This window comes from Doryrhamphus excisus, linkage group LG4 (genome assembly GCF_037039965.1).
Source record: "Doryrhamphus excisus strain RoL-2023G ecotype Guam linkage group LG4, RoL_Dexc_Guam_v1.1, whole genome shotgun sequence".
Lineage (NCBI taxonomy): Eukaryota > Metazoa > Chordata > Actinopteri > Syngnathiformes > Syngnathidae > Doryrhamphus > Doryrhamphus excisus.
This window is the reverse complement of record NC_136360.1, coordinates 21,026,196-21,050,003: the sequence shown is the minus strand read 5'-3', so window position 1 is coordinate 21,050,003 and position 23,808 is coordinate 21,026,196. Positions and strand designations below refer to the sequence as shown.

At 38.8% G+C, this 23,808-nt stretch overlaps 1 protein-coding gene across 4 annotated transcripts in view; it reads left to right on the top strand.

Annotated features, from left to right (window-relative positions):
* The first annotated feature begins 8,773 nt into the window (after nt 1-8,773).
* myo9bl (myosin IXb-like) overlaps nt 8,774-23,808 on the top strand; it is a 111,097-nt gene continuing 96,062 nt past the window's right edge. For all 4 annotated transcript variants that reach the window (XM_058074376.2, XM_058074377.2, XM_058074375.2 and 1 more), the window contains exon 1: nt 8,774-9,353. The gene's annotated coding sequence lies outside the window, so the exon portion shown is untranslated. The remainder of the gene's footprint in view (nt 9,354-23,808) is intronic.

Sequence of the window (23,808 nt, the reverse complement as noted above, 5' to 3'; positions counted from 1 at the left end):
AAGCAAATATCAATATATTAAGAGACAAAAAATCTTCTTAGAGGTAATCAGCAGTAGAACATAGGTAAGTTTCAGGAAAATATCAGTTCCTAACTAAAAAAAAGGATAAAAAGAACTAAACTAAAAAAATCTTCTTAGAGGCAGAAACATTATGTAAAAATCAGCAAAAAAGTGTATGATATGGAGAAAATGATGTTCAATCTCAGCCATTTTCCAACCCCTTCAATAGCGGCCATTGTTGACAATTCGGACTGATCTTTGTGTTCCTTTAAGTTCTATGATTATATAAACATGGAACCTACCATAAGGAAGATTAGACAACCATCTAGCATCAGAAAAAAAAGTTTGTTTCTATGTTTTTCCTTTCTTTAGTAATCAGCAGTAGAACATAGGTAAGTTTCAGGAAAATATCAGTTCCCAACTAAAAAAAAAGGAGAAAAACAGCTTTTAGAAAAAAATCTTCTTAGAGGCATAAACATTATGTAAAAATCAGCAAAAAAGTGTATGGTTTGGAGAAATTGTGGTTCAATCTCAGTCATTTCCCAACCCCTTCAATAGCGGCCATTGTCGACAATTTGGACTGATCTTTGTGTTCCTTTGTGTTCTATGATTATATACACATGGAACCTACCACAAGGAAGATTAGACAACTATCTATCATCAGAAAAAAACTTTGTTTCTATGTTTTTCCTTTCTTTAATAATCAGCAGTAGAACATAGGTAAGGTTCAGGAAAATATTAGTTCCCAACTAAAAAAAGGAGAAAACCACCTTTTAGACAAAAATCTTCTTAGAGGCATAAATATTATGTAGAAATCAGCAAAAAAGTGTATGGTATGGAGAAAATGATGTTCAATCTCAGTCATTTCCCAACCCCTTCAATAGCGGCCATTGTCGACAATTTGGACTGATCTTTGTGTTCCTTTGTGTTCTATGATTATATAAACATGGAACATACCATAAGGAAGATTAGACAACCATCTAGCATCAGAAAAAAAAGTTTGTTTCTATGTTTTTCCTTTCTTTAGTAATCAGCAGTAGAACATAGGTAAGTTTCAGGAAAATATCAGTTCCCAACTAAAAAAAGGAGAAAACCACCTTTTAGACAAAAATCTTCTTAGAGGCATAAATATTATGTAGAAATCAGCAAAAAAGTGTATGGTATGGAGAAAATGTGGTTCAATCTCAGTCATTTCCCAACCCCTTCAATAGCGGCCATTGTCGACAATTCGGACTGATCTTTGTGTTCCTTTGTGTTCTATGATTATATAAACATGGAACATACCAAAAGGGAAGATTAGACAATCATCTATCATCAGAAAAAAAGTTTGTTTCTGTTTTTCCTTTCTTTCGTAATCAGCAGTAGAACATAGGTAAGTTTCAGGAAAATATCAGTTCCCAACTAAAAAAGGAGAAAACCACCTTTTAGACAAAAATCTTCTTAGAGGCATAAATATTATGTAAAAATCAGCAAAAAATTGTATGGTATGGAGAAAATGTGGTTCAATCTCAGTCATTTCCCAACCCCTTCAATAGCGGCCATTGTCGACAATTTGGACTGATCTTTGTGTTCCTTTGTGTTCTATGATTATATAAACATGGAACCTACCAAAAGGGAAGATTAGACAACCATCTATCATCAGAAAAAAAGTTTGTTTCTATGTTTTTCCTTTCTTTTGTAATCAGCAGTAGAACATAGGTAAGTTTCAGGAAAATATCAGTTCCCAACTAAAAAAGGAGAAAACCACCTTTTAGACAAAAATCTTCTTAGAGGCATAAATATTATGTAAAAATCAGCAAAAAATTGTATGGTTTGGAGAAATTGTGGTTCAATCTCAGCCATTTCCCAACCCCTTCAATCGCGGCCATTGTCGACAATTTGGACTGATCTTTGTGTTCCTTTGTGTTCTATGATTATATAAACATGGAACCTACCAAAAGGGAAGATTAGACAACCATCTATCATCAGAAAAAAAGTTTGTTTCTATGTTTTTCCTTTCTTTTGTAATCAGCAGTAGAACATAGGTAAGTTTCAGGAAAATATCAGTTCCCAACTAAAAAAGGAGAAAACCACCTTTTAGACAAAAATCTTCTTAGAGGCATAAATATTATGTAAAAATCAGCAAAAAATTGTATGGTATGGAGAAAATGTGGTTCAATCTCAGTCATTTCCCAACCCCTTCAATAGCGGCCATTGTCGACAATTTGGACTGATCTTTGTGTTCCTTTGTGTTCTATGATTATATAAACATGGAACCTACCAAAAGGGAAGATTAGACAACCATCTATCATCAGAAAAAAAGTTTGTTTCTATGTTTTTCCTTTCTTTCGTAATCAGCAGTAGAACATAGGTAAGTTTCAGGAAAATATCAGTTCCCAACTAAAAAAAGGAGAAAAACAGCTTTTTGTCAAAAGATACATTTCCAAATGCAAATGTTTCGCTGTTGTAACAGCTCACATATTTAAACAACTAACATAACAACAACATAAACACAAAAATGGGTTGTTTTAAAAATGTAACACCAAGTACTATTTGGAACTGAATTGTACGTGTGTACATGCGTTAAAATGTCCCTACAATGTGTAATCTTCTGCACCCCACAGATAATTGGGTCAAAATATTTTGGGATAAGGTCATAAAATTGAGAGAAAAATGATTCATAAGAAGACAGTTGAAATATTTGTAAAAAATAATACGTAAAAATAATTGAAAAAGTGCACTGTATGGAGAAAAAATTGCGATGATTTTGTCTCATTCTTCAAGGCACACAGAATATTGTGTTTCGTGGATGTATCATTGTGGAACTCTTGTCTTTTATCAGAAAAAAGTTTGTTTCTACCTTTTTTTGTTCTTTAGTAATCAGCAGTAGAAGTTAGGTACGTTTCAGGAAAATATCAACTCCCAACTAAAAAAAAGTTTTTTTTGTTTTTGTGACAGCCCAAATATTTCAACAACTATACCACAAAAAAGGGTGGTTTTACATGAAAATAGCAATTTATTTACAAATATAACACCATTAACTATTTACATGAACTGAACAATGTATGTGCATCATTTATAATAATAACCATTCATGGCAATAAAGAGGAAATATTTGGACAAAAAATTTATTTTATTGGTGCTCTTATCTTGGCTTGGTTTACAAAACATAAAAGATCAACAGTCTTTACTTTTTTCGTATGCGACCCTCGGTGCAAAAGTTCAAGTCCCGGCACCCGCATTGGCCAATGCGAATGTGTACGGGAAGGCGTATTTCCAAATGTGTGCACAGCAGCTGGTAATAAAGGCCGATGACTCGAATGCTTTGGAGGATATGTGGCAAGAATCACACTTGCACTTGCTGGCGTTGACCCAGCTCGACTCAATATTAGGATTACTGCAACTCATCACCACATCTGTGCTGGTCCTTTCGCCACCGCCGCCGCCATCATCAACTCAAAATGGACTCGAACAGTGTCCGAGGTGACACACAGGGGTCGCAGGGGCCTTGCAGGGGACGACCAATACTGAATACATGTGAACAATCATGACATCACACGGTCGAACAAATGTATTTTCATTCATGGTCGTTAAAGTTGGCTTTCATTACCTACCACATCCAGCAGGTGGAGCTGTAGTGAAAAAAGCTTGCAGTGTGTGTGTTGTGTTTTGCACCCATTTTCAAATAATTGTTATACATTAAAATTAGGGAATTATGATGTCATAGCAATAAATTTACAGCATATACATAGACATGTATATATACATTTTTATTAACCCAAGCACCCGACAAGCAAAAAGGTGATGATGCAGCTTTCCACTAATGGAGGTGCATTTGATAAGAGCCTTACAGGGATCATTTCCATAGAAAAATCACATGGCAGGAAGGACGAAGGTTCGAATCTCTGCTTGGACAATTCTGGCGATTTGTAAATAAATGGTTATTTTCATGTAAAACAACCCATTTTTGTGTTGTTTACATCGGTACAGTTTAGATCAGGGGTCTCAAACTTGCGGCCCGCAGGCCAAATGCGGCCCGCGAGATGCTAGTTTGAGGCCCCCACCTTGATACTAAAGTTTAATGTTGAAATGACAGCTTAAAGCTGTGTGCACACCGGACACAATTAACATGATTTTGCCCCGCCCATACTGTTACCCTACCCCAGGGGTCTCAAACACGAGGACACTAGTTTGAGGGCCCCCGTCTTGATATGAAAGTTTAATGTTAGTGCGGCCCGCGCAAGTTTGATATGGATGCTGTATGGTATCATGTACCCAGAAAAAATTATTACGTTTGATTAATGTTCATGTTAAAGGTTAAATAACTGTTAATAGTTATCCTCCCTATCCGTGTGGAAGTGGTAAGTTTTTGGCTATTTAAGTTGAAAGGAAATAACTTGAAGGCTACCGTTTAGGTTGCCGGCTCTCTAGTTTGCGAGTTAGCATGTGTCTCAAGACCCTGCAGTTGCGCAATATGTTATCAATAAAAAAGTATAAATGTGATTATAGTCGTGTTTTGTCATGTCTACAGGGCTCTAATAATGCTTTGTTCATTTTAATCTGAAAAAAATCATTTGTCTACCCACCAACTATATGTGGTTTCTTAATTTTTTATTATTATTATTATATTTATTTATTACTGATTGATTGATTTTTTTTATTTATTTGTTTATTTATTTTTAATCTTATTTCGTGCAGAAAAATAAAAAGTAAGATATTTGAGAACAGTGGAATGTTTTATCAGAGCTTTTCTTGTAGAAAATCGGAACCAAAAAAAAGTTTGTATATTTTTATGTTTTTAATAAATGCGTTTTTGTTTTTTTTGGAAAACCTGATGCGACCCAGCCTTGCCCAGACCCTAGCTCCAGTGGCCCCCAGGTAAATTGAGTTTGAGACCCCTGGTTTAGATATTAAAAAAAGCAAAAAATATTTGTGTCAAAGTGAAAGTTATGTTTGAAATGTATCTTTTCACAAAAAACTGCTTTTCTCCCTTTTTTTTTAGTTGGGAACTGATATTTTCCTGAAACTTGCCGTTGAAAAATGGCTGGGATTGAATGAGTTAAAAAGGGCTCTGATAACCGATCATTTAAAACGACACTCCAAAGACGCGAGCAAATCAGGCGCACCTTTTTTTCTCCTGCCTGTAACGTCCCCTGAGCTCACTTGTCAACAAACAACCACTCTCAGAGGAAGACATTTCACGCGCTAGTTGTACCAAATAATCCCTAACACGAGCTAAGCAACTCAAGTCTGACACCCCAATGTCACTTCCTGTCCATGTCCCGCCCTGCACAAGAGCACAGTATGACTATAGGGGTGCTATGTCATGTCTAGAGGGCTCTAATCATGTTAAAAATCACATTCAGAATGTTGTAACAGATTCTAACTCCAAAAACACTCATTTTTTTGTAAATAAGAAGTCCTGCTTCACAGAAATTCACTTATCAAGGTTTGGATTTGGAACAATTCACCACAATAAACCAGATTTTACTGTATAGTATGCTATAATTCTTATTTATTTGATGATATTATTATCATTATTAAGCAATAGTGACACACTTTTTTGACCTACATTTGGGGCCGTGCTCACGAGGCCTCTCCCTTGAGACTGAAGAGCAATATTTATAACATCAGCAACCATGGAACCAGGAACCAAATGTTCCTCTTTTTATTTGAAAAAGACACCTAAGTACGACTTTGTCTGGTACACCACACTCTCTGTTAATATGCAATATGAATGTAGAGCTGCATCTCATACGTTGTTGTAACAGGCATCAGCAAACGGAATCAACAAGTTGCCGACACCCAGTTGACAGTTGGAAACGCCCTCGCGCTCCATCTTCACATCAAACAGCGCTTCAACCACAATGTGTTTTCCATTTAAGTGTTTTTTTTTTTTTTTACAAACGTGTCAGAGCGTTGACATGCCGAGTCATCGCCATGCAGTGAGGAGGGGGACAAACAACTACACAATAACTTGCTTCTTTGGAACTTTTGTGCACGTCTCGTTGAGGACATTGGTGGTGGGATTCATCGACTTTTCATGCAGTGGCGTCAGTAGGCCTATTTTTTAAATGTTCTTAAGCCCCCCCAAATAATTAGATATTTTTTTCTTGATTTTTTTTCTTGATTTTTTTTCTTGATTTTTTTTCTTGATTTTTTTTCTTGATTTTTTTCTTGATTTTTTTTTCTTGATTTTTTTTCTTGATTTTTTTTTATTTTTGATTTTTTTTCTTTCTTTTTTTTTTTTACAAAAAAAAAATCTCTGTCAAATTTCATATAATAGGGCAAAAGCAGGCTGATAAGCAAGCCAATAAGCAGGCTAATACTAGAATAATGATGATAATAATAATAATAATGAATAATATAATAATGATTATTATATAATTGATAACTGTCCACTGGACAGAATGGTTGCAGAGCAGCAGTTTTGCAGTGTAGATTGTGTGTACTTGTGTAAATTTAATGGTGGCCAAAAACAATTGAGTATCTCTACTAAATCTGTCCAAAAGTGGGAAAGTTCCTTATTTAATTTTTTGATTTTTTTTTTAATGTCTACTACATTAATTCATATCCTGTGCATCTCCATCGAGGATGGATGGATGGTTCTTGACATGTCGCTGTGTCGCAGTCAACATCTTGTGGAGAAAACGTAGTATTACAATATTTGCTGGAAAAGAGATGAAACATATGTAGCTACACCAAATAGCCACTAGGGGCGCTAAAGTACAATGGGGGATTTTTATCCATCCATTCATTTTCTACGCCGTTTATGCCCACTAGGGTCACAGGGGCATGCTGGAGCCTATCCCAGCTGTCAGGGTACACCCTGGACTGGTGGCCAGTCAATCACAGGGCAGATTATTGTGTTTTGTGCTTATAACAGCAGAGGGAGGTATTCCAGCAACTGTTCCAGACCTGCAACACCATTACCCAGTCCTGGAACATATTATTAACATATTAACATATTAAAACATATTATGTGAATCAACGTCAGCTCTTTTTTTCCACAAATGTTATATTTGTTTTCCTTTTGCAAATATATCAACTTTCAATCATTTTTGTACATTTTCTTCTCATAATGTTATGACTTTATTCCCACAATAGTATATAAAGCCTAACGTCCCAAAAATGACAACTTTATTTCCTTTGTTTTAACTCGACGCTGCTAAAACCACATTATTTTGCCTGATATTACAATGCTATTGTCTAAATATTGCAGCTATTTTTCCTCCATATTTGACTTTATTCTTTTAAAATTACAGCTGTTTTTTTTTATTTGTACTCTTTTTTTAAGGGATTTTTTTTCTACCTTATTCAAGTTTCTTTTGGTAATATTATAACTTTAACCCCATGGTGTGTTGACTTATTCGCTAAACATTTTTTCCACAAGATAATTTTACACTTGATTTTGTTAGATTTCTTTCTCATATTATGACTTTAAAAAATGAAATTTCTTTCTTTAACATTTGAGGTTTATGCAACTAAATTGGCGTTATTTTTCCTCATATTACAACATCATTGTCATAAAATTCTGACTGTTTATTTTTAGATTACCCATGGTTCTGATACTCCTCTTAATATTTGGACTTTATTCTTGCACCATTGCTTGCTGTTTTTTTTTTTTAGTTTTCTTATTTTTTTATATTTACAGAATGTGCCCGGGACCATGGGGCCACAAAAGGCCTTTGGGCCGCACTTTGGGCATCTTTGGCATACAGGGCTGGAATATTTAATATTATACCTGAGCTTTGATAAAAGCATCATTACCCAAAGTGACTCTGCGAAAAATCTGGGTATGATATTTGACCCGACTCTATCTTTTCATAAGCACATTAAGCATGTTACTAAAACGGCATTTTTTCATCTTCGCAACATCGCAAAGATACGGTCTATTTTATCCACTTCTGACGCAGATGCCCTAGTCCATGCATTTGTCACGTCCCACCTTGATTACTGTAATGTAATAATAACAATAATAATAATAAATTTAATTTATAATGCACTTTACATCAAATGAATGATCTCAAAGTGCAAAAATAAAAATAAAAATAAAAATAAAAATAAAAATAAAAATAAAAATAAAAATAAAAATAAAAATAAAAATAAAAATAAAAATAAAAATAAAAATAAAAATAAAAATAAAAATAAAAATAAAAAGCAAATATAGTTATCCTCCCTATCCGTGTGGAAGTGGTAAGTTTTTGGCTATTTAAGTTTAAAGGAAATAACTTGAAGGCTACCGTTTAGGTCGCTAGCTCTCTAGTTTGCGAGTTAGCATGTGTCTCAAGACCCTGCAGTTGCGCAATATGTTGTAAATAAAAAGAGTATAAATGTGACTATAGTCGTGTTTTGTCATGTCTACAGGGCTCTAATAATGCTTTGTTCATTTTAATATGGAAAAAATCATTTGTCTACCCACCAACTATATGTGGTTTCTTGAGTTTTTATTATTTGCCGTTTTATTATTATTATTATTATTATTATATTTATTTATTACTGATTGATTGATTTTCTTTATTCTTGATTTATTTATTTATTTTTCACCTTATTTTGTGCAGAAAAATAAAAATTAAGATATTTGAGAACAGTGGGATGTTTTATCAGAGCTTTTATTGTAGAAAATCTGAACCAAAGCACTGAAAAAGTTTGTGTATTTTTCTGTTTTTAATAAATGCGGTTTTTTTTTGAAAACCTGATGCGGCCCAGCCTTGCCCAGACCTTAGCTCCAGTGGCCCCCCAGGTAAACTGAGTTTGAGACCCCTGTCATAAATGGTATTTCATCATCTAAGGCATAACGTCACTTGCAAGCGTGATCCTGAAGGGGGCGTGGTGGCGCCAAGCAGCGCCACTGAGGCGTACCACAGCTGCCGTCCTGCAGAGGGCGCTGTGAAGCCAAGCATGCAGATGAATGCAACAGCGCGCCCTCGTTGAACGTTGTCTTTTTTTTTTCCCCTCAACTTTTCCCCCCCACAGCTTCGCTCAGCCTGCCGCTGTTATTAAGGCAAAAAAAAAGAAAGGAAGTGGCGACAGGCTAGCTGCTTTTAGCCGACCACAAGGCAGGCAATTCGGCTACTTTTTACCTCAAAGACGCCTTCATCTTTGTACAACCGATGCGTTTGAGTGCGCTACTTTTTTAGGGGGCTCGTTTAATTTTTTTTTCGTTTCCGCGCCGGTTTCAAGCTTGTTTCGTCTCCGGCTCTCATCTTTGTCCGTCTCAGGCGCTGTTAGCCCCCCCAGTAAAGATTTTCACCCGAAGAGCCAACGGACAAAACATAAAAGAGGGCTGCTAACCCGTGATTGTATTTTTTTATGTCGGTATCATCGCGGGGAGGACATTGAAGGCAACACAATGGAACTAGCCGCGAGGAAAGGTACGTTCAAGGTGCACTCTGAAGCTGTTTTGTCGGCGTGCTGTGACACATCGTAAGGGACAAATTCATCTTGTCTTATAGCACCGTGGAAAATCACCCACTTTGGCGTTATTAAAGGCTCACGGTTACTGCTAAGTCACCAAGCTGCAGAGGGAAGTGGCGAACTGCATTAGCGGTGGAAGGATCTTAGCTAACTTTGTCAAAGTGTCATTATTTACAAAGGCTGACGTTAGCAAGAGGTGGGCGAGACTGCACGTTTTGGTGTCGATCTGATAACATGCAAATCCAGGGCCTTGTATCACTGATATCTATACTTGTTACTTGGAGATCAATGAATTATTTTGCCTTTTAATTTTGTATTAATATGTCATCATTGAAAGTGGCTAATAGTACAATGTTATTTTTTTATTTTTTTTTTCCTTTAAACTTAAATAGCCAAAAACTTACCACTTCCACACGGATAGGGAGGATAACTATATTTGCTGTTTATTTTTATTTTTATTTTTATTTTAAAAAAAAGGAAACAGTACCATGTTAATGTCAGTCAAGATCCTTTATGCTCTGCTGTTTTTCTGTCCCTCTGCAAAAACACTAGCCAATGATCCATTGTGACAGGAACACTTTGCTGTTTTTTAGGACCTACCACACAACACTGCTGTTTACATGGAGTGTTGTGCTGTTTGGGAAGACTCGCTGCTACAAAATGCTAGTCAAAGATCCTCTATGTCACAGGGGGGCCACTGGAGCTAGGGTCTGGGTGAGACTGGGCTGCGTCAAAAAAAAAAAAAAAAAACGCATTTATTAAAAACAGAAAAATGAATAATCTTTGCTTTGGTTCCGATTTTCTACAAGAAAAGCTCTGATAAAACATTCCACTGTTATCGAATATCTTAATTTTTATTTTTATACAAAAAATATGAAAAATAAATAAATCAAGAATAAAGAAAATCAATCAATCAGTAATAAATAAATATAATAATAATAATAAAAACTTAAGAAACCGCATATAGTTGGTGGGTAGACAAATTATTTTTTCAGATTAAAATGAACAAAGCATTATTAGAGCCCTGTAGACATGACAAAACACGACTATAATCACATTTATACTCTTTTTTTATTTACAACATATTGCGCAACTGCAGGGTCTCGAGACACATGCTAACTCGCAAACTAGAGAGCTAGCGACCTAAACGGTAGCCTTCAAGTTATTTCTTTTCAACTTAAGTAGCCAAAAACTTACCACTTCCACACGGATAGGGAGGATAACTATTAACAGTTATTTAACCTTTAACATGAACATGAATCAAACGTAATAATTTTTTCTGGGTACATGATACCATACAGCATCCATATCAAACTTGCGCGGGCCGCACTAACATTAAACTTTCATATCAAGGCGGGGGCCTCAAACTAGTGTCCTGCGGGCCGCGTGTTTGAGACCCCTGATTTATGATATTATCTTTGGTTCATTTGACTTACTTTTTACATTGTATTTTATTTGAATACGCTGGCACAAGTTTGAGACCCCTGCTCTATGTGATTCGGATTTTGGCCCTCGTGCCACCTGTTGAAGAGACCTACTTTAGGGTAAGGTCTTTGTGACTTTTCACGACATGTAGTAGTTGATCAAGTTAGCATATTAAATACAAGGTTTTTGTGACGTATTGTTGAAATGATTTCTGTTATGGATCATTGTTTTTGTTTGTACATCTGGGATTTGTGGGCGAGATTTTGCAAAAAGATTGGAAGCGGATTCCAAATAGTTTTTTTGGAGATATATATCTTGAGGCACTCTGTAGATAAGATGAGATTTTAACATTATTTGTAAGAAAAGCACAATGAAAAACACCAAATCTAAAACAAAATAATGTAATCTACTGACATAATTTTGGGCGGATGAGTGGTTAGCGTGCAGACCTCACAGCTAGGAGACCAGGGTTCAATTCCACCCTCGGCCGTCTCTGTGTGGAGTTTGCATGTTCTCCCCGTGCATGTGTGTTTTCTTCGGGTACTCCGGTTTCCTCCCACATTCCAAAAACATACTAGGTTAATTCGGCCCTGTGATTGGCTGGCGACCAGTCCAGGGTGTACCCCGCCTCTCGCCCAAAGACAGCTGGGATAGGGTCCAGCACCCCCCTCGACCCTCGTGCTACGATGCCAAGTGTTGCTCCTCACATGGCTAGATTTTATATTTTAGTGCGTAGATAAGTGTGTATGCTAGCGGTCCCGCCTCCACCCACCAAGAGACTGTATGCCTGACAAAAAGCACTCACTCCATTCATGCCATTGTTCAACAGAGTTAAGAGTGTAGTGTCTTCCTGACTGTTTGGAAAACAGACTCAATATATAAATGATCCGTTTGTTTTCATTTACTGTGTGATTTATTAATTTTATCATCAGTACGAGGCATCTTGTCACGTTTTAATCTCCTGTGATCTTGTTACACGACTAATATTTACACTACCTTTATCCCAGGTGGGGTGTTTAGGTCCAAGGTTTATTAGAGTTCTGGCAGGTTTTCCCAAGGCTTTTGTGAGCTCGGGTTTTGATTGTCGGAAACCCACCGAGCCAAAACAAATGCTGCCGGATCCCAACGCCTTCTACATGACTAATGCGATGGTGGAAAAAAGAAATCATACATTAGGAGTGTTACAATTACACACACACACACACACACATGGTCTTTGGGTTGCTGGGCCATCTCCGTCTTTGTCTGCACTCTTTCCATTTGCTTTGAAGGCTGTTAGTGCTAAGTCATATTTTCCCCACGATGTCCTCACCATCCTGCGTCTTTAAATCAATTTTGTGTTGCAAAGCTATGAAAAGAAGCCAGCAGTTAAATGATACAAATCATTTATCATTTTTTCCCATGCAGGCTGTCCACCAAGCAGCTATTCTATTTTGAACCCAGAATAGCCATATGGCTCTCTGGCTAATAATGGTCGGTCCTCGCTGCGGAGATGACAGGGGGCTGCAGGCAAGATGGTGGGGGATGGGGCTCTCACTGTTGAGCTTGAATTGGTGTGCGCGGTGGTGTGTGTAGCTGTGGATGTGAGTACAGTAGATGATGCCTCCTCCAATCACCCTGGCCGGATTTCAGAGCGGACCCTTGGGTCTTTCCTGTCTTAACGGTTAAGGTTCTGCCATTCTGTTGTCAAACTGTTAAACCTCCACGTACAGTAAATGCTAGTAAAGCTCTGATTTTGTTCTTGCAGTGGAACCTCGGTTTTGGACACCCCGATTTTTGAATCATTGGGAAAAAAAAGTGCAAAAATTTTGTCTCCGTTGTCAAACAAAATCGTCAGTTTGCCCATCTCCAAAGAAAGCAGCCTATGCCTTGCTGACTCACTGTTGGTGTCGTTTTTCACTTGAGTACAACTGCTAAACAAGCCGCCATGGGGCCAAAGGACGTCGCTAGGGCTAGCAATTTGATAGAAGTTGGGAAACACAATTGAATTCAATTTCCCCAGCGTGTACGGCTAAGGCTGAATCAATAGGTTCCATCCATTCATTATTTAGAACAGTGGTGGGCAAACTACGGCCCGGGGGCCACATGCGGCCCACCAAGTGTTTGAATCCGGCCCGCCAGTTGCTTTTAAGTATTTCAACTTTTAACATACCAGCTGGCAACATGACTTTAAAGTCGGATGTCTTATTCAGTAAAAAAAACAAACAAACAACAAAACTGTTAAATTCAATTTATTAGTTTGACGTGGAGTTGATGTTTAAAGTGCTCCTGAAAAAAGGGAAATGAGAACATATAGCTGATAGTATGAGACTTAAAATTAAATTTTGTTAAAAATTTTGTCAAAAAGTTTGACCACCTGTAATTTTCAATGAGTTTGCATTGTTTTCTGCGTGTAAAATTACAATATATATAACTGTAATGTAAACCAAAATGGATTTTGTTTAAAGTTTTTGTATGATCCGTTTTTTTAATGAACATTTTTGCTAAAAAGTGGTCTTTTTGTACAAAATTGCACGTAACAAACTCGTCTGTTTGCTCGTGCACAAGCAAAGCAGCCTATGCGTTGCTGACTCACTGTTAATTTGAATAAATTGAATAATTTGATAAAGATGTTGAGAAACAGATGGGAAAACATGACTTGGTTTTTCTACTGTTTTGGTCCTTCAGGAACCAATGAATAATGAAACTCATGGTAGCACTGAATATGGAGCCACATCCCATAGTGTGGCCTTTATCACCTGAACAGGCAATGGTTTTCGTAAGAATTTAAAGGGGACCTGTTATGCTCATGTTCGGCCCTTTGTATTGAGTTGTGGACTCCTACAGAGCAGCTACACACAATAACCAGCACACAAAGCTGTCTAGTTCTTCTAGAACAGGGGTCGGCAACCTTTACTATGAAAAGAGCCATTTTACCCAATGCCCACTGAAGAAAAATAGCCTGGAGCCGCAAAACATATATTATGTTTAAAACAACATTGGAGGGAATTTGGGGGTATCAAAGTAGTTCAGATAAGAAAAGACGAGTTGGAGTATTCTTGCTAGTTTTGGAGATAAACTTACATAAATGTATGTGTAAACTACTGTAAACGTAAAAACAAGTTCCCATGCCGCTGTTTTTAAATTATCTCGAATTTATTTTTTAGATTTGTAGGTAAGTATTACTTGTTTTTCTTCATGTACTGAACTGGATAGCAGTCAGAACTCACTCAGGATGCATTCATGGTCTCAGACAAAGTTGGATTTTTTAAAACTCATTACAAAAGACGTGCATTTTCCCCACTCGGGTGTTAAAAATATTCAAGAATCGCAAAGAGAGCCACAATAAAGAGGCTGAAGAGCCACATGCGGCTCTGGAGCCGCAGGTTGCTGACCCCTGTTCTAGAATCTGCACCTATTCAGCTGCATTTCTTTGGATTTTGTGGTTCTGATTTAAAGTGTTCCGACCACGGCTCGCCTCCGGGCAATTTTGATGGGCATGCCACCCAGTTAAATCCTTTTGAGCTGAAACCTTGCAAGCTTTGCTGTGCTCTTGCCGATCCAAACTCTTGAATGAGAAAAATGAGTGTTCTCATGTGACCCGTGTTTCTCATGCTGAGTGAGATATGACTTTGCCCTTCACACAGTACTGCAGACTCTCATTTGTGGCTGATATCGATGAAGACGGGTGTCGCAAGAGATTTGAATGTGAAAAAAAATTACATGAATGAATCACACAATAAGGGGCGCACGGTGGACGAGTGATTAGCATGTAGGCCACACAGTCAGGAGATGGGTTGGATTCTCAACTTGGGCATTTCGATGTGGAGTTTGCATGTTCTCCCCGTGCATGCGTGGGTTTTCTCTGGGTACTCCAGTTTCCTCCCGCATTCCAAAAACATGGTTAATTGGCCACTCTAAATTGTCCATAGGTATGAATGTGAGTGGGAATGGTTGTTTGTCTATATGTGCCCTGCCATTGGCTGACCACCAGTCCAGGGTGTACCCCCAGTGTCCATGCTGTATTTTCATAGCACTATCACTAAATGTCTGCCGCTGTAAGCTAAGGATGAATACGGGAACACACACTGGGTTGAGGAGCTAGCTCTGATGGAAAGCCGCTTGTGAGGATTACACAGTAAATGCATTGCAAAACTGTGATTGGCTAGGCGACCAGTAAGCTGGGATAGGCTCCAGCATACCCCCGAGACCCTCCTGGGGATAAGTGGCATAGAAAATGAATGAAATCACACGCTAACAGCTAACCTAGAGAGACAGCACCAAGTACGGAAAGTGCCAAGGCAGTTCTGTAGAGGCTGAAGAGCCGCAGGTTTCCGGCCCCTGTTGTTGGGCCCAACACCATGACTCCAGATAAATCAACCTTTGCAGCGCTGGTTCTACAGTAGCTGCTGTTGTCGCTTTCTGTCAATAGTTTTATCTAATCTCATTCGCTCGCAATTACTTGGAAACATGAAATGTGTTGTCGCATTGGTTGGTGAAATTAGGTCAGTTGCTGCGACAATGTTGTTGTCAAATGTGCACAATAAAGCTACTAGTGCTGACTTCCGTATTTTCCGTATTGTCATATGTCCTATTTTGGAAAAGCAGGCCCCAGAAGTACATGTGGAAGTGACTGGTGTGTTCCACAACAACGTCTATGCACAGCATGAGATGACAGTGTTGCCGGTCAACGCTTTATTTCCTTCAGATGTGAGCAACGTTGCCGTTGGTCAGAACAGGGAGAGGGGAGCGGGTTGGCAGCCGCGCCGTGTCTTCTAATTAGTCTCAGCGTGCCTCGTCACATATAACTCACGTTGGCAACAGAGGTTTCACTGTGTACAGGTTTATTTGGAATATATTCCCATTTTATGTGTTTGATATGGTACTTTACATAAATGGAATATGCAGTCGTTGCTCACAGTGTCACGGTTCCATTATCGCTCCCTCGCCATAGCACGTTTTTTTCAGACATTAAAGAAGAAATGATGGCTGTTTGGTGGTCCCTTGCCTGGTCATTAGGCGGCAGTAATGGCACAAGACATTGAAGGCGGCAGTCGCGCACGTCCAACACAGCGTGAAAGAATGTTCTCCTCCCAGTAAGTGTGGAAGTGGTAAGGTTTTGGCGGCTTGAATTGAGCAAAAATACATTCAAGGCTACCTGGTTAGGTCGCTGGCTTGGTCAGTAGCGGCGATATGGAGTCCCTGCAGCATAACGGTTATGTAAACAATGAATAATATGAGTGTAAAGGTGACTGCAGGTGCGTTATTTCACGGCTAATGGGGTTTTAACAATATTAAAAACCGTATCTAGAAAGTCATATGCAAGTTTTGCATGCTTTAACTACTAGTGTGAATTTCTCTTGAATAAAGTGAACAAAGTTCCATCCATCTTTTATTTTTTATGTTCATTTTTTATTTTAATTAATTATTTTATTTCATTTTTTCATTCATTCATTCATTTTCTACCGCTTTTTCCTCACGAGGGTCGCGGGGGTGCTGGAGCCTATCCCAGCTGTCTTCGGGCGAGAGGCGGGGTACACCCTGGACTGGTCGCCAGCCAATCACAGAGCACATATAGACAAACAACCATTCACACTCACATTCATACCTATGGACAATTTGGAGTCACCAATTAACCTAGCATGTTTTTGGAGTGTGGGAGGAAACCGGAGTACCCGGAGAAAACCCACGCATGCACGGGGAGAACATGCAAACTCCACACAGAGATGGCCGAGGGTGGGAATTGAACCCTGGTCTCCTAGCTGTGAGGTCTGCGCGCCGTGCCGCCCTATATTTTATTTTATTAATACATTTTATTATTTTTTATTATTATTATTTTAACATTACTTTTAAGAAAAGTACAATGAAAACGTCGATGATTTATGACACCGCACTCTGGTTATGCTAGCGGCCCCGCCTTCATCCACTGAGACGGTACGACTGACAGAAGGGCTCACTCTGTTCATGCCGTTGTTGTCCGGAACAATGTGATGAAACCCATTAGGCGGCAGTAATGGCACAAGACATTGAGACATTAGCTTGCATGAAGACGGCAGTCACGCATGTCCAACACAGCGTGAAAGAAGGTTCTCCTCCCATTAAGTGTGGAAGTGGTAAGGTTTTGGCGTCTTGAGTCGAGCGAAAATGCATTCAAGGCTACCTGGTTAGGTCGCTGGCTTGGTCAGTAGCGGCGATATGGAGTCCCTGCAGCATAACGGTTATGTAAACAAAGTTTTGCTTTTGTCACTTCTTATGCGAAAACTTCGAAGCAACACAAAGCTTTAACTACAGCCATTACTCTATTTATAGCGAAATGTAAATGCTCCGTTCATGTTGTGTGTAAAGAGGGCTTTTTGGAAATGGTAAAGGAGTTTACCGAAGATATCAGTTGCCATCACCAACATAGTTCTCCCAAGTCGCTATTGTTGAGATGTAAAATGTAAAACACTTGTTTGAAGTCCTTACAGGCAGAACCCAATGAAGTGGATTTTTATGCTAGCACCACCGACATGTAGTCCAGTCCAACCAGTGAGTCCTATATGAGCTTTACTGGGTAAATAGCAATTTACGACACGGTGTGGCGACAACAAAAAAAATCTCTTAAATTAAACTCTCATAAGCTATTTTTATTATCATCATATCTGTCCAAACAAATGCACCTATAGTTGTACCAGGTATTAAAATTGATCAATAAATTGAAGAAACAAGGCTGGCCAAATCATTTTTCCATGATTGTGTACAATTTTTGGAGAACGGGAAGTTAAAAGTTTTTTTATATTTTAGGAACAAAACAGCATGGGCAAAGCTCCTGCTTCAAAATGCTTGCAGACTGCACTTTAAGTTTAAAGATTACATTTTTCCAGGTACAAAAACTGAATGTAGATGTTAAAGTTTTGCCAAAGCTTTTGCATCAGATTGTTTCCAGTATGCATGAAAAATACACATGAACATATTCATGTGTTTTAATGCAAGTAAATGCAGCATTTGAAATGCTTGAGTCATTTTTAGTTTGTCTGCAAAATAATGGAATAAGCAACTCCAGGCAAGACTTTAGGTCAGGGGTCTCAAACACGGGCCCGCGGGACACTAGTTTGAGGCCCCCGCCTTGATATGAAAGTTTAATGTTAGTGCGGCCCGCGCAAGTTTGATATGGATGCTGTATGGTATCATGTACCCAGAAAAAAATATTACGTTTGATTCATGTTCATGTTAAAGGTTAAATAACTGTTAATAGTTATCCTCCCTATCCGTGTGGAAGTGGTAAGTTTTTGGCTATTTAAGTTGAAAGGAAATAACTTGGAGGCTACCGTTTAGGTCGCTAGCTCTCTAGTTTGCGAGTTAGCATGTGTCTCAAGACCCTGCAGTTGCGCAATATGTTGTAAATAAAAAGAGTATAAATGTTTTGTCATGTCTACAGGGCTCTAATAATGCTTTGTTCATTTTAATCTGAAAAAATAATTTGTCTACCCACCAACTATATGTGGTTTCTTAATTTTTTATTATTTGCCGTTTTATTATTATTATTTTTTATTTATTTATTACTATTCTTGATTTGTTTATTTATTTTTCATCTTATTTTGTGTAGAAAAATAAAAAGTAAGATAGTTTTTTACATTTTTCTGTTTTTAATAAATGCGTTTTTTTTTTTTTTGAAAACCTGATGCGACCCAGTCTCACCCAGACCCGAGCTCCAGTGGCCCCCGAGTAAATTGAGTTTGAGACCCCTGCTTTAGGTCAACATAAATGTAAACATTTGTTCTTTTACATTTGAAAGTAATTGAGTTGTGAGCTTAATTGCTTGTTTAGTGTTTGTTTTAGATAGATTTTTTAAAATATGGTTCATGCAGATTATATTTTTAGGGAGAAGAAAAACATTGTTAGACACCCATATCGCACTAATTACCAATATCGTGCAGCCCTACGTTAACGGTCTGTCCTAACTTCCCCTGAGCTCACTTATTAATATTCAGTTTCCGAGGAAGACATTTTGCGCCATTTTGCGCGCTAGTTGTACCAAATACCCCACATAGACAGGGGGGGCATGTTATCAGCCACCTGAAACGCCTGCTGTTTGAAAAGTGCAAAATATTTGCCAGAGACCTCCGTAGCGGCACACCAGCAGCTCAGAGTGTGTGCCCGAATACAGAGCACTTAGCTGGGCCACGGCAGGTGGCTCCCTCCGCTTTATACTCTGGTTGTCCTGGTGGTAGTGATGATGTCGTATTAATGTCATGATAATTCATTAGGACTAATCAACAGGTACAGTTGCTCACGTCTTAATTTGTTCCAGTACCATGGGTACCATGTTGGCCTTGAGTGGTTCCTGGTATGGGTTTTAGAACTTATTCGACATTAAAAACCGAATTGATGTTTGAGGTCTATAATTGTACAAAGGATTTGGTGATGTCAGGTAATGGTTTTAGTTGATTCAGACCTGCTTTTTCACAAGTTCCACTGAGGAACACGGCATATTTACACACACTAACTCAGCATGTCTTAAAAGTAGCAGGAAGAAGAAGAGTTTATTTAATCCTACCCCAGCATTCCTGGTTCAGGTGCTAGAAATCAGTTGAATGAACGCAATGGCTAAAAATGTTTTTCCCACCTGAAATGAAGGGAAGGGCACGCTGCAAAGAACTTAGCCAAAAAATTTCCGACATGCAGGGACTTGTTTTTATTTCCTCATTTCACCAGCATGCTCACGAGAAAGATGTTTGCACGGCAGAAAGCAGCACTGAGATGATCTCGTTCCATGCCGGGTCCAAAACCCATCCGCTGACAGTGTTTCAACCCAAAGTCTCCTTGCTTTGCAGAAAAGGTGTAAACGGGGTGTGCAATATGGGGTTTGTACGACCTTCAGATGGAGACACGGAGCGAGAGTGGAGAGAGGGAGATTGGCAAGGCTGTAAAGTCATCAATTGCTCAAACTCCTTGGTAACTGGGCTCTCTGGCGATTTATGGCCGTTATAAATAGAGCCAGCTGTAATGATAGGGTGGAAGCGAGGAACAGGCCCGCTCTATCGGGGATGGCCTACTTCGCAGCGCCTCATTCTTGGCTGCCTTTAAATGAAAGCACATCAGCTCGAGATGCTCGCCATCAAAGCCCGATTGTGATCACGCCGATCTTCCCACGGCACCGTGTTTAGAAGCACACTAGCAAGGTTTTCCACTGTAAAGTTTTGACATAGTTCTTGTAAAATGACAGCTACTTTTTCCATGGTTGGAGTGTTTTTTCTTCTCAAAACTTTAGTTTTGTTTCTCACAATTTCACGATTTTTTGTTTTAATATATTGAGTTTAAGCTACTAAAATGATGTTTTTTCCTCATAATATCTTGCGTGGGTTTTCTCCGTGTACTCCGGTTTCCTCCCCCATTCCAAAAACAGCAGCTCTGTGTCTTCTTTGTAATTTTTTGTGTTTAATAGTGCTTTATTTATTACTTTCTTATTGTTTATGGTGCCATACCAAACCCTTAAACGAGTATGCAGCTATGGATGTTGATTTTGTTTTATTTGTGGCTTGCCTCTTACTCCATTTTACACTCGGGAGCAGCTGTTAGCTTTTAGCATCCCTCCGCTACGGCGAGCGATCAGAGATCCCCACGGAAATACGGAACAGGAGAGGCTACATAGTGGGAGTGAAGAGCGGGAAAAGACGGTATAAAGGCTGGTGTATAAAGACGGCATAAACCATGTTTATGGTTAACCATGTATTGTGTCTAAATTCAGTTTATGGAAAAATATGCGGCTATATCGATATTCAACCTAAATATATCAGGATATGAGTTTTGGTCCATATCGGCCAGCACTAGATTCTTCCAATGATAAGAAAATGACTTATATCGGCATAAATTAAAATACAATGGTACAATCCATGTACAGTAACATATTTTTCTCATGATAGTTCATAAATATCACTGTTGTTAAAATATATATATATATATTTCTACAAAGAACACACTAACTCCTTATTTCTAAAATCACAAATACTTAAGCTATATATATCACTATATTGTCGAAGAATAGTCGAAGAATTAGTGAATTAGTGATACGTTTGCAGTACGTATGCAAGGAATACTGTATTTTGGTAATGGTAATGCTTTAATTTCATTTGAACATGCATCAGGTTACAATTGAGTGCATCCCATAATCAGTTCACAATTCCACATGTCCAAAAGGAGTAGGAAGAAGCAAAGCTTATTAAATCCTACCCCTCCATCTGGTACTTTTACAATCAGTAACTGTTACATTTGTTCACTTCCTGCTTTCCTAATATAATAATAGAAAAAAAAATTTAATTTGTATTTTTTGTCACGTAGTTCAGTATGTGACAAAAAAATTAAAAAATTAAATAAATAAAAAAACATAAAAAATTGAAAATTTTTAAAGTTTTTTTATTTTATTTTTGTGCATTGTTTGATTTCCTGATACAGCTATGGTACCCATGATGTCATTGGATGGTCATATCACCTCGTACTTCGGTACGTGTCAAAAATAAAAAAAATAAAATACATTAACAAAACAAAAAAAACTATTTAAATTATATTAGGAAAGCAGGAAGTGAACAAATGTAACAGTTAGTGATTGTAAAAGTACCAGATGGAGGGGTAGGATTTAATAAGCTCTGCTTCTTCCTACTCCTTTTGGACATGTGGAACTGTGAACTGATTATGGGATGCACTCAATTGTAATCTGATGCATGTTCAAATGAAATTAAACCATTACCAAATGATAAACGTGAACAAGCCGTGTCGATGGCTATATAATATGAATGAAATACTGTCATCGTGAGGAGCAGGAACGTCTGTGTGTGGAAGTATTTACTCAGCAGTCCGCTCAATCATGGCACAAAATCATTCTGAACACTGAAGAATCCCCATCTGACCAAAACAGGTTGAACTAGTGATAAACCCCGGCGAAAGTTGGCTAAATCTGGTCTTAGAGAGCGTGAATGGAAGCCAGCAGGTTAGTTTAGTTTAGCACGCTCGTATGGTTATGTGTGCATGACTCGGGCTGGATGAGCACATTTCCAGATTGTGTTTTACGGCTTTAAAGTAAAGGACTTTTAGAGTGCCCGATGACAACATGCAGGTTCTCAGTGAAAAAATTCCCATAAAATTCTGTGTCATGGAACACCAAAACGAAACAGCGTTCACACGAGGTTCACACATCTTGCTACTTTCCTTTGCAGCTCAGTGCAAGAAGTAGTAGAAGGCCAAATACTGCAGTGCAGTCACACATGTGAAGCAACGTTTGGAGTCGGTTGACGTTCCCTCATTTGGGTGATTTAGGATGATTCAAACAGGAAGAGACTGTTATGGCAACCGCTGCTTGGAATGTTCACAAGCGGCTCACTGTCCATGATGTAAGCGCTGGATGATGAACAAATGATACATAGTGGATGGACACGCAGCCAGCTCGATGAGCTTTGCAGCCATCTTTTTTTCCCTCCTAATTTCTACTCCATTAACTTTGCATTGGTCTTCATAAGGCTCCCTTGCTGCACTGCTGTGTCACTGTGTTGTTGTATGGGATGCTGCTGCTGACCCATCTAGATGTTTGGCTTTGGGGCGGCAGTGGCTCAGGTGGTAGAGCAGGTCGGCCAGAAAAGGTCTATGAATGTTTGGTGGTGTTTGGATAGGCCGTAGGCGATGATTGACAGCCGTGTTTTTATCCAGACTACCCCAGGTATGAATAATGGCTTCACTTCATTGTGATTCCTTGAAAATCAAATCCATTGTTTTATTTTTCTTCCTGCTCCTTTGGAGGCAAGAGACGAGGAAAACAGACATGCATGTCAGTTTCATTCATTCATTCATTTTCTACCGCTTTTTCCTCACAAGGATCGTGGGGGTGCTGGAGATAATCCCAGCTGTCTTAAGGCGAGAGGCGGGATACACCCTGGACTGGTGGCCAGCCAATCACAGGGCACATATAGACAAACAACCATTCACACTCACATTCATACCTATGGACAATTTGGATTCGCCAATTAACCTAGCATGTTTTTGGAATGTGGGAGAAAACCCACGCATGCACGGGGAGAACATGCAAACTCCACACAGAGATGGCCGAGGGTGGAATTGAATGGAATTGAATTGAATTGGTCTCCGAGCTGTGAGGTCTGCACGCTAACCACTCGACCGCCGTGCCGCCGCATTTCAGTTTCATTTTTTAATATTTTTACTTAACTTTAACTACAATTACATTATTTTTTTTTATAACATGACCATATTATTCTTGTAAAATTGACATTTTTAGATTGCAACTGTTTAGAATTTGAACTTTTTAGTATTTTCACTTTAGTCTTTTTGATCTTGGTCTTTTTTTTTTCTATATTGAAGTTGCTGCTGATAAATAATGGTTTTAGAATGTGCTGCTGCCCAGGAAAGAAAACATTAAAATGCCCCCGGGGCCACAGCTTGGGTACCCTTGACCTACACCATGACCTCATGCCATTGGCTCGCTGTGGCGACCGACCCGTGATGAGACAAAAAAAAAATGGAAAAAAGATTGAAATCTTCGCTAGTCTTGCTACTGTAATGTTGTTTACAGTCTGCCATGAAAATGCATGCTGTTGTGAAAAGTACTGGGCTGTGCCGTGTACAATTTGGTGGAAACATGGCTTACTGTACTCGCTGGTGGAAACATGGATTTAATGATAGTTGCGGTGAGAGCCAAACCCTCCCCCGTCCACCCTCCCTGCGGTCACTGATCCTGTCCCTTGGCTGGGGATTAGGAGTGGGGAGGGACCACCCTGAGGCCAGGATTGCTCTTACCCTGCACGGGTCTGATGCTTCCTGTCTAATTACAACGGACCGATGGGACGTCGTTCCAAATAAATGTCATTGGCACCTTGTGTGTATCACTGCATTGTCCATGTATACGTTTTGAACATTTCAAAAGTCAGCTGCTTTGGCTGCGGTACCCACCATTGCATCATTTTCCACTCCGGTATCTCAAATGTCTGAGATTGAATTTAAAGACGGGGATGGGAGTTTATACAAAAT